The 7,817-nt window shown below is 45.1% G+C and overlaps 1 long non-coding RNA gene across 1 annotated transcript in view; it reads right to left on the bottom strand.

Moving 5' to 3' along the window:
• LOC146784481 (uncharacterized) overlaps positions 1-6,256 on the bottom strand; it is an 85,912-nt gene extending 79,656 nt beyond the window's left edge. Inside the window, exon 1 of the long non-coding RNA XR_014970837.1 lies at positions 6,207-6,256. This is a non-coding gene — a long non-coding RNA (uncharacterized LOC146784481). The remainder of the gene's footprint in view (positions 1-6,206) is intronic.
• Positions 6,257-7,817: the final 1,561 nt, after the last annotated feature.

Below are 7,817 nucleotides of genomic sequence, written 5' to 3' on the forward strand. Positions count from 1 at the left end.
AAATCGGATGGAATTTGTTGAGAGTGGATGGATCATTCATAGGCTTTTTTTAATAGTGGCACCACACAGGCTTTCTTCCACTCAGAGGGGACTATCCTACATATCAGAGAGACATTACAAATAGTGCGTAAAACATCCAACAAAACACTAGTGAGAAGTTGCAACATTCTCTACGAGATAGGATCGGTAGGAGATATCTGGCCTAAATCCCTCAATTAGGAGAAGTAATAGCAGTTTCCACAAGGAGGGAGGCGGAACTTGCTGGTCTATACCTTGATATTATGAACAAACAAGGAGACTTAAATATAGTCGGTCAGGGACCTTTGGGTAATTGAGCTTTTTCTACAGACAGTGGTCCCCAGACAGAAAATAAGTTATGATCAGTAAATATAGACCTAATCAGTACTATATTGTAGACATCTTTCCAGCCGGACAGATATTTAATATGCAATCAAAACAATATTTACAAGCAATAAACACAAAACAGTTTCAGTGGGACACATGCCTGCATCCAACTTGGGTAAGAAAGACATACAACATAAAGTGAGGGGTTCAGTCAAGGGAGATTGTTTGTTTCAAACACATTTCTTATAGAACAAACAAAATATGCAAAAGACACCATTACACAGAAATTACAGCATTTTGAAAGTGTATATGGTGTGCAAGGTGTCGACGGTGTTTCGTTCCCTTAAAACAATGCTGGGATCATCTTCAGGAGATTATAATTGACATGCCTGTTTACATGTGGCGTTAATTGCTAGAACCATAGAAAAAGGTAACAAGCATTGAAAATGCAATAGGTCTCGCCTTTGATTAAGTTAAAGCCATTTGCTTTGCTAATGGTTTTGTATAGCAAAGCAAATGGCTTTAACTTAATGAAAGGCGAGACCTATTGCATTTTTAATGCTTGTTATTTCTCCTCGAGAGTTTAGTGAGTTTTCGCCTGAGGACCGTTGTTTTCTATTGTCTGATTGGCTCACAAGGCCTTACATCACAGAGGTGGGTGTTACATGGCCATGTCGACAACAAGATGTTGGCAGCATCTGAGAAATGCATCGTTGTATCATTGTTTCTTTCTCTTCTCCGTATACCCAATAAAAGATATGGAAACATTCAGAAACGTTCCTTTATTATTCCTACTCGCATGTGTGCATCAAAGGTGGCTGTTAAGTCTCATTAAAAAGACCTTTATCATGTTTAGCTCTGTGTCACTGCGCAGGATCTATTCACGCCAGATGAGTTTATGAGACTTTCTAGGAATTAAACAATGGTTTCATGTTTGCTTCTCCTCTTCGGAGATATTGGGCAATAAAGCACACTGAAGGGTGAAGAACAAATTAGTGGCACTTGTTTTCTCCGGCTGTTTATTTCATAATCTGCTTGTTTGGTTATTGGGTGATGCGAAAATTCATCCTCAGATGGGTTTATGTTTGCAGCTGATGACGGAGTATAAACCAACTGAGCCGGACTTGCCTTAGGGTCCTGACATGGCTCTCGGCTCTCACCTCTCAAGGGGCAAGCTCTGGAGAGAGAACGAAAGAGAGAAGAGAGACAGCGATGGGAGAAACAGAGAGAGGAGATACATAGAGATAAGAGACAGAGAGAGGGAGAGGGAGAGAGAGAGAGAGAGAGAGAGAGAGGAGAATCAGAGATACATAGACACAAGAGAGACAGATTCAGAAATGCATACAGACGAGAGAGAGAAATAGAGGCGGAGGGAGAGAAAGACAAAAGAGACAGACAATGAGAAAAGAGAGGGAGAAAGAGAGAAGAGTCAGAGAGGGACAGAACACAGAGGAAATCTGAAATAAATAGAGACGAGAGACAGATAGAGACACATGGAGAGGCAGAGAAAGAGAAAAGAGAGACAGAGAGAGATAGGAGGTTCAGAGATACATAGAAACAAGAGAGAGAGATAGAGATGTAGGGAGAGACAGAGAGAACGAGAAAAGAAACAGAGAAAAAGAAAAGAGACAGAGAAAGAGTGAAGAGAGTCAGAGAGGGACAGAGATAGGAGATGCAGGGATACAAGAGAGATAGAGACACAATGAGAAACAGAGAGAGAGAGAGAGACAGAGACACATAGAAAGAGAGGAAACCACAGAGTATCAGGAACGTCTGGCATGGATTCTGCCCTCCTCCAAGAAATCTGGGTCTCAGGACTGAAGGAAAGGAAAGAGTAGGCATGTGTCCTGCATTCGCTCTGATACTAACATATGAATTTATATCTAGTGCTTGATTTATAGTTTGACAACAGGGTACCCGGCTGCAAAGATGGCGCAAAACCTAGCAGTCCTGAACAGAAAAAAAATAATTACTAAACGACCCCCTCACCATCAGGAAAACTCCCAGGCTGTCAAGGTATTTAAGTATTTTGTTTTCAGAAACAAGCTCCCCCTCTGAGACTTTGTTGCTGAAAAACAAACAACGCTTGGGGCTTGGCCCCCCGAAACATGGTGGATGCTCACCAAAGTTGTGTGTATTCACAAGAGCTTCTATGATGGAGGCTCCTGTTAAAGCACAGATATAGGAGAGGTGATCCCCTGGTGTGGTAGGCGGTGGTCTGCCAGGGTGGCATATGTCATGTCCCCTCCATCACCCTGTTGGACGGCGGAGCACCGGCCAGTCAATGAACCAGGCCCTTAGCTTCTCTGACTAAGAAAGTCACAGCTTGGTTTAAAGTATTTTAAAACCCTGATTTGTGTAAGCATCATAACAAGAAAGAGCAAAGAAAGTAAAGCCGATATAACTCTGAGGCTTGCTGTTTTCCACCAGTGGAGGGAGGTGAATATAGGAATTATTCCAAACTATACAATGATAAACCAAAAATCTCTCAAGCATTCTTGCAGCCATTAAATTCTCGAACTCAGGCGGGGTAATGGCCACTCACATCAATAACGGTGTTTGATGGGAATTGAACACAAGCATTTACAATGCAATGGTCTCACCTTTTGCATAAGTTGGAGCTATTGGTATTGTAAATGACAAACTTTTTTATTTATGGGTTGCTTTTGAAAACAGATAAATAAATGGCATAGTCATTTACAATGTCAATAACTTTAGCTCTCGCAAAGGCGAGACCTATTGCATCTATACACACACAAACACACCGAGCCCCACACACACAATCCTTTGGTGAATATGTAGTGTTGGAAGGAGTCCACAGGGGGCACAGCGGTGGGGAAACGAGTGGGACAGAGGGCAAAAGGGGCACAAAAAGGAAAAAAAACGAGTGGCGCAGAAGGGCACAGAAAAATGAGAGGAACAGAGGGCAGAAAGGCACAAAAAACGAGGAAAAACGAGTGGCACAGAGGGCAGAAGGGCACAAAAAAAGAGTGGAACAGAGGGCACAAACAACGAGAGGAGCAGAGGGCAGAAAGGCACTATTAAAAAGAGGGAAACGAGTGGAACAGAGGACAGAAAGGCACAAAAAAAGAGTGGAAAACGAGTGGCACAGAGGGCAGAAAGGCACAAAAACGAGTGGCACAGAGGGCAGAAGGGCACAAAAAAAGAGAGGAGCAGAGGGCAGAAAGGCACAAAAAAACGAGTGGAACAGAGGGCAGGAGGGCACAAAAACGTGAGTGGCAGAAAGGAACAAAAAAAGGGGGAAAACGAGTGGAACAGAGGACAGAAAGGCACAAAAAAAAGAGGGAAAAACGAGTGGCACAGAGGTCAGAAAGGCACAAAAACGAGTGGCACAGAGGGCAGAAGGGCACAAAAACGAGAGGAGCAGAGGGCAGAAAGGAACAAAAAGAGAGGGAAAACGAGTGGAACAGAGGACAGAAATGCACAAAAAAAAGAGGGAAAAACGAGTGGCACAGAGGGCAGAAAGGCACAAAAACGAGTGGCACAGAGGGCAGAAGGGCACAAAAGAGCCACACACCGACCCACACACACACAATCCTTTGGTGAATATGTAGTGTTGGAAGGGGTCCACAGCGGCGGGGAAACCAGTGGGACAGAGGGCAAAAGGGGCACAAAAGGGGGGAAAAACGAGGGGCACAAAAAAAACAAGAGGAACAGAGGGCAGAAAGGTACAAAACACGAGGGAAAAACGAGTGGCACAGAGGGCAGAAGGGCACAAAAAAACGAGTGGAACAGAGGGCAGAAAAAACGAGAGGAGCAGAGGGCAGAAAGGCACAAAACAAGAGGGAAACGAGTGGAACAGAGGACAGAAAGGCACAAAACAAGAGGGAAACGAGTGGAACAGAGGACAGAAAGGCACAAAAACGAGTGGCGCAGAAGGGCACAAAAGACGAGAGGAGCAGAGGGCAGAAAGGCACAAATAACCTGCCTCAGTGAGGAATCTAGCTGGGCGTGCGGGGGATTGTCCTCTCGTTCTCCGGATGAAGCTGAAGCGCCAGTTACAGGACATGCAGCCGGACCCCTACTCCGCGGCCCTGTAGAAAACACCGCGTGCAAGAGATGCCATGAGCGAAAGACTCGCCACGGCGTGCGCGCAACACTCACCCAGTCTGTCTGTGATTGGCTGCCCATGTAGCGGGCAGCTAGTGATTGGCCCACGCCTGCTGCCGGGGTCTTGCAATTGGACTGTAGAGTCACACGTGACCAGGGGGAGTCACGCGCTTTCCAGGAACCCGCCAGGTAGGACATAAACAAAACAAACCCAAGGAAAGAAGCATGGAGGGTCCGGGGCAGAGGAAGCAGCAGCGGAGGGGGTGAAGAGCATCACCGGAGAAGGGCAGACTAACAGCAAGTGAGTGCAAGGGAAACAGGAAATGATATTTTGGGAGGGTGAAAGGGACCTGCCGCCAACGAGACTATTGTTGCCGGGAGACAGACCTGGGCACGAGCTGATTCTGGTCCGGGCACACTGTGAAGAGCGTTCACAGACCAGAATCGGCTCGTGCCCGGACCAGAATCGGCTCGTGCCCAAGTCTGTCTCCCTTGAGAGGCATCACAGCAACAATAGTTTCTCGTTGGCGGCAGCGCTTTGCGCTGCAACGCCAGCGAGACCTAAAAAGGAGGAAAGAAAGAATGCATTGGAATTAGTTTACAGGCAGGGTAGTATCAGCATTCATTCAAAGTGCTCTTGAAATTGCCTCTCCGGTGAAGGTCATTGAGCAGCTTGCCCCCAATCTTACTCCCCTCAGCTTGTCCCGCCCCTCCCCCTTGTTTACGGTGCCTCTTATCATGACTCGTCCCACTGTCCTGGTGCTCTTATACTATATAATTTAAGTATCGCTTCCCAGCAGTATGCACACAAGTTTAACCTCGCTGAAATATATTGTATTCATATACATGGTACTTTGATATGGTGCAATTTTGTAATTTTGCCATGCAATTTTGGTTAATAAAGTTGTTTTAAAAATAAAAAATAAAATTAAAAAGTGCTTGTGAAATTGCCTCTGTTGTGGTTTCCGATATAATGCGTGGAGCTCCTCAATGAAAAGGAGGGCACGTGAGAAAACCGTGAGAAATTCTAGAAAGAGTGATGCGAAACGATAGATAATCCATAAAAATGGTGGTAATCAAGATGGATCTAGCAAAAGTGTCAGAGGAGTTCTCTACTCAGAGCTGTGTTGTCGGTGGTAAACAAAAGGAAAGGACAGAAGTGCCAGATGTTAAGAACGCGCTGCGCAGCGACGCAATGTGACCTAAAGAGGTGGAGAATCTATTGGTGCTCATGTAGTGAGCTTACCCCCGGACAGATGGCAGACTGTCTTAGAATCAAGACAAAAGACCAACGGCGTGGTACGTGCTAAGGAGAAGGTCTTGGTAAAGATGCGTGGAGTGATGCAATCGGGAAACTGGAGATCTGCAATGGATGGAGGGGGAGGGGAAGGATGTTAGTTATCGGCTGAAAGGGGGAAGGGGGAAGCATAGCGTGCAAGTCATATGTGCTTACTGATTGTGAAGGTTCAGTCAGAATGTGATAGGATATAAAACAAGCCGCATTAGCGGTTGCAATCCAAGTTCCTAGCCAAGGCTGAAAGGGAGGAGCAAGGGGTAGATTAGGGATGTGAAAGTGTTATCTGGGAGTGAGAGATCTAAGCGTGCAGGCGTACGCGCTTACCGATTTACAAAAGGTCCAAGGTAAACATGTTTGAATGTATATCAAGCTGTTTGTGCGGTCTCGAGTCCAGTTTCGTGCAAATGCTAAAAGGAAGGAGCAAGGGGAGATTAGGATTGTGAGAGCATCATCTATGATGGGAAAAACCAGCATATGGGGCACTCTCGCTTACCTACGTGGTCTTGGGTCTGTCAATCCATTAGTATTGCCGATCGCAGCACTGAGTGAACCGGGAAGAGGTGCTATAAATGGGACCTTCCTATTGGGAGCAGTGGGTCAGGTGACCGTGAGTAATAGAAATAAAAGATAGACTTGCAGTTGCAAAAGCTACGGCCATCTTGAAGTGTGAAGACATTCATGTGCATTATAGAGAATAGTGAAATTAGGGAAGCGAGTGGCCTGAAGTGGCAGATCTTGCCGCATTGAATATAATGGAGCAAAACAGAGCGTAGTATATTTCAGCAACTACAAAATCGGTAATAAAGTCAAGAGGCAAAAATGGAGAGAGACACATTGAACAATAAAAAAGAACAGAGCAGGGCAGTTAAAACAGTCAATGCCTGTGTAGAGAACCACAACTCGCAAAAATGCTTAAGAAGAGGCGCAGTTATATTAATGAAGTCCAATCCTCCAAAAGATTGAGACCTTTATGAAAGCTTCCAGTCCTCAGGATCCATTACAATTCTTCCTTATTAAGGAGCTGTGCAATGTCCGCGCCCCTTGGTGGTTGCTTTATCACGCTTATGATTGTCCACCTTATGTCATCTTCACTGTGGCTTGATGCCGGAAAGTGTTCCACAAGAGGGGCGTTTGGGGTATTGCCGCGTATTCTGTTTCGGTGCTGGCAAATCTGTTACCAAACTTTTTGCGTGGTCTGTCCAATGTAGATTTTGTTGCACGGGCACAGAACGGCATAAATCACGTTGTCGGTATTACAATTCGAAAATGTTTTCAATTCAATCCTGATTTTATGAAACACAAATTCTTTTCCTTCAATTGTAAGCTGGCAAACTTTACAATCACCATATTTGGCATGTCCTGTGAGGGGCGGTAGGCCCCAAAGCTCATTAAGCATTCCCGTGCTTTTGGTGGATGGTAGGGCCGCGCGTACTATGTGATCTTTTATGTTTTTTGCTTTGCGGAAAGAGAACAGGGGGCGTTCTAGATTAAGTATTCCTGCATTCAGGACCTCCCAATGTTTGATGACACTTTTCCTGATGGTGTGTGATACTGGTGAAAAGGTAGTAACACAAACCATGCGGTTCTGGGGTTGTTTTTCTTTAGGTTCCAAAAGTGTATCCCTAGGACAGTACCAGGCTGTTTTGAGGGACTTGCCCACTAGCCTCTTAGGGTATCCCCTCGATGTCAGTTTGCTACTGAGGACTTTTGCCTCACAAAAGTAATCCTCCTTTAATGTACAATTTCTCCTGATGCGGAGGAACTGCGAGTAAGGTAGTGAATCCCTCAAAGCACGGGGGTGGTGGCTGTCATATCTGAGAAGGTTGTTTCTCTCTGTGGACTTTCTAAATAATCTTGTGATTAGTATCCCGTCTTTGTGTTGAATATTCAGATCTAGAAATAGGATGGTGGACTTATTGTGTGTCAGGGTAAAGTTAAGTCCGTCACAATTGTTATTGAGCCAGTGAAGAAATTGTCTCATGGTTGTGTCAGAGTCCTGCCAGATCATAAAAACTTCATATATTTACCTTTTTCACATCGAAATCCCGGTGTGGAATTGGTTCATAGGTAATAGTATACAGCTGGTTTCCAGGTTGTCCATGTA

The sequence above is a fragment of the Triturus cristatus genome, chromosome 11 (genome assembly GCF_964204655.1).
Source record: "Triturus cristatus chromosome 11, aTriCri1.1, whole genome shotgun sequence".
Taxonomy (NCBI): Eukaryota; Metazoa; Chordata; class Amphibia; order Caudata; family Salamandridae; genus Triturus; species Triturus cristatus.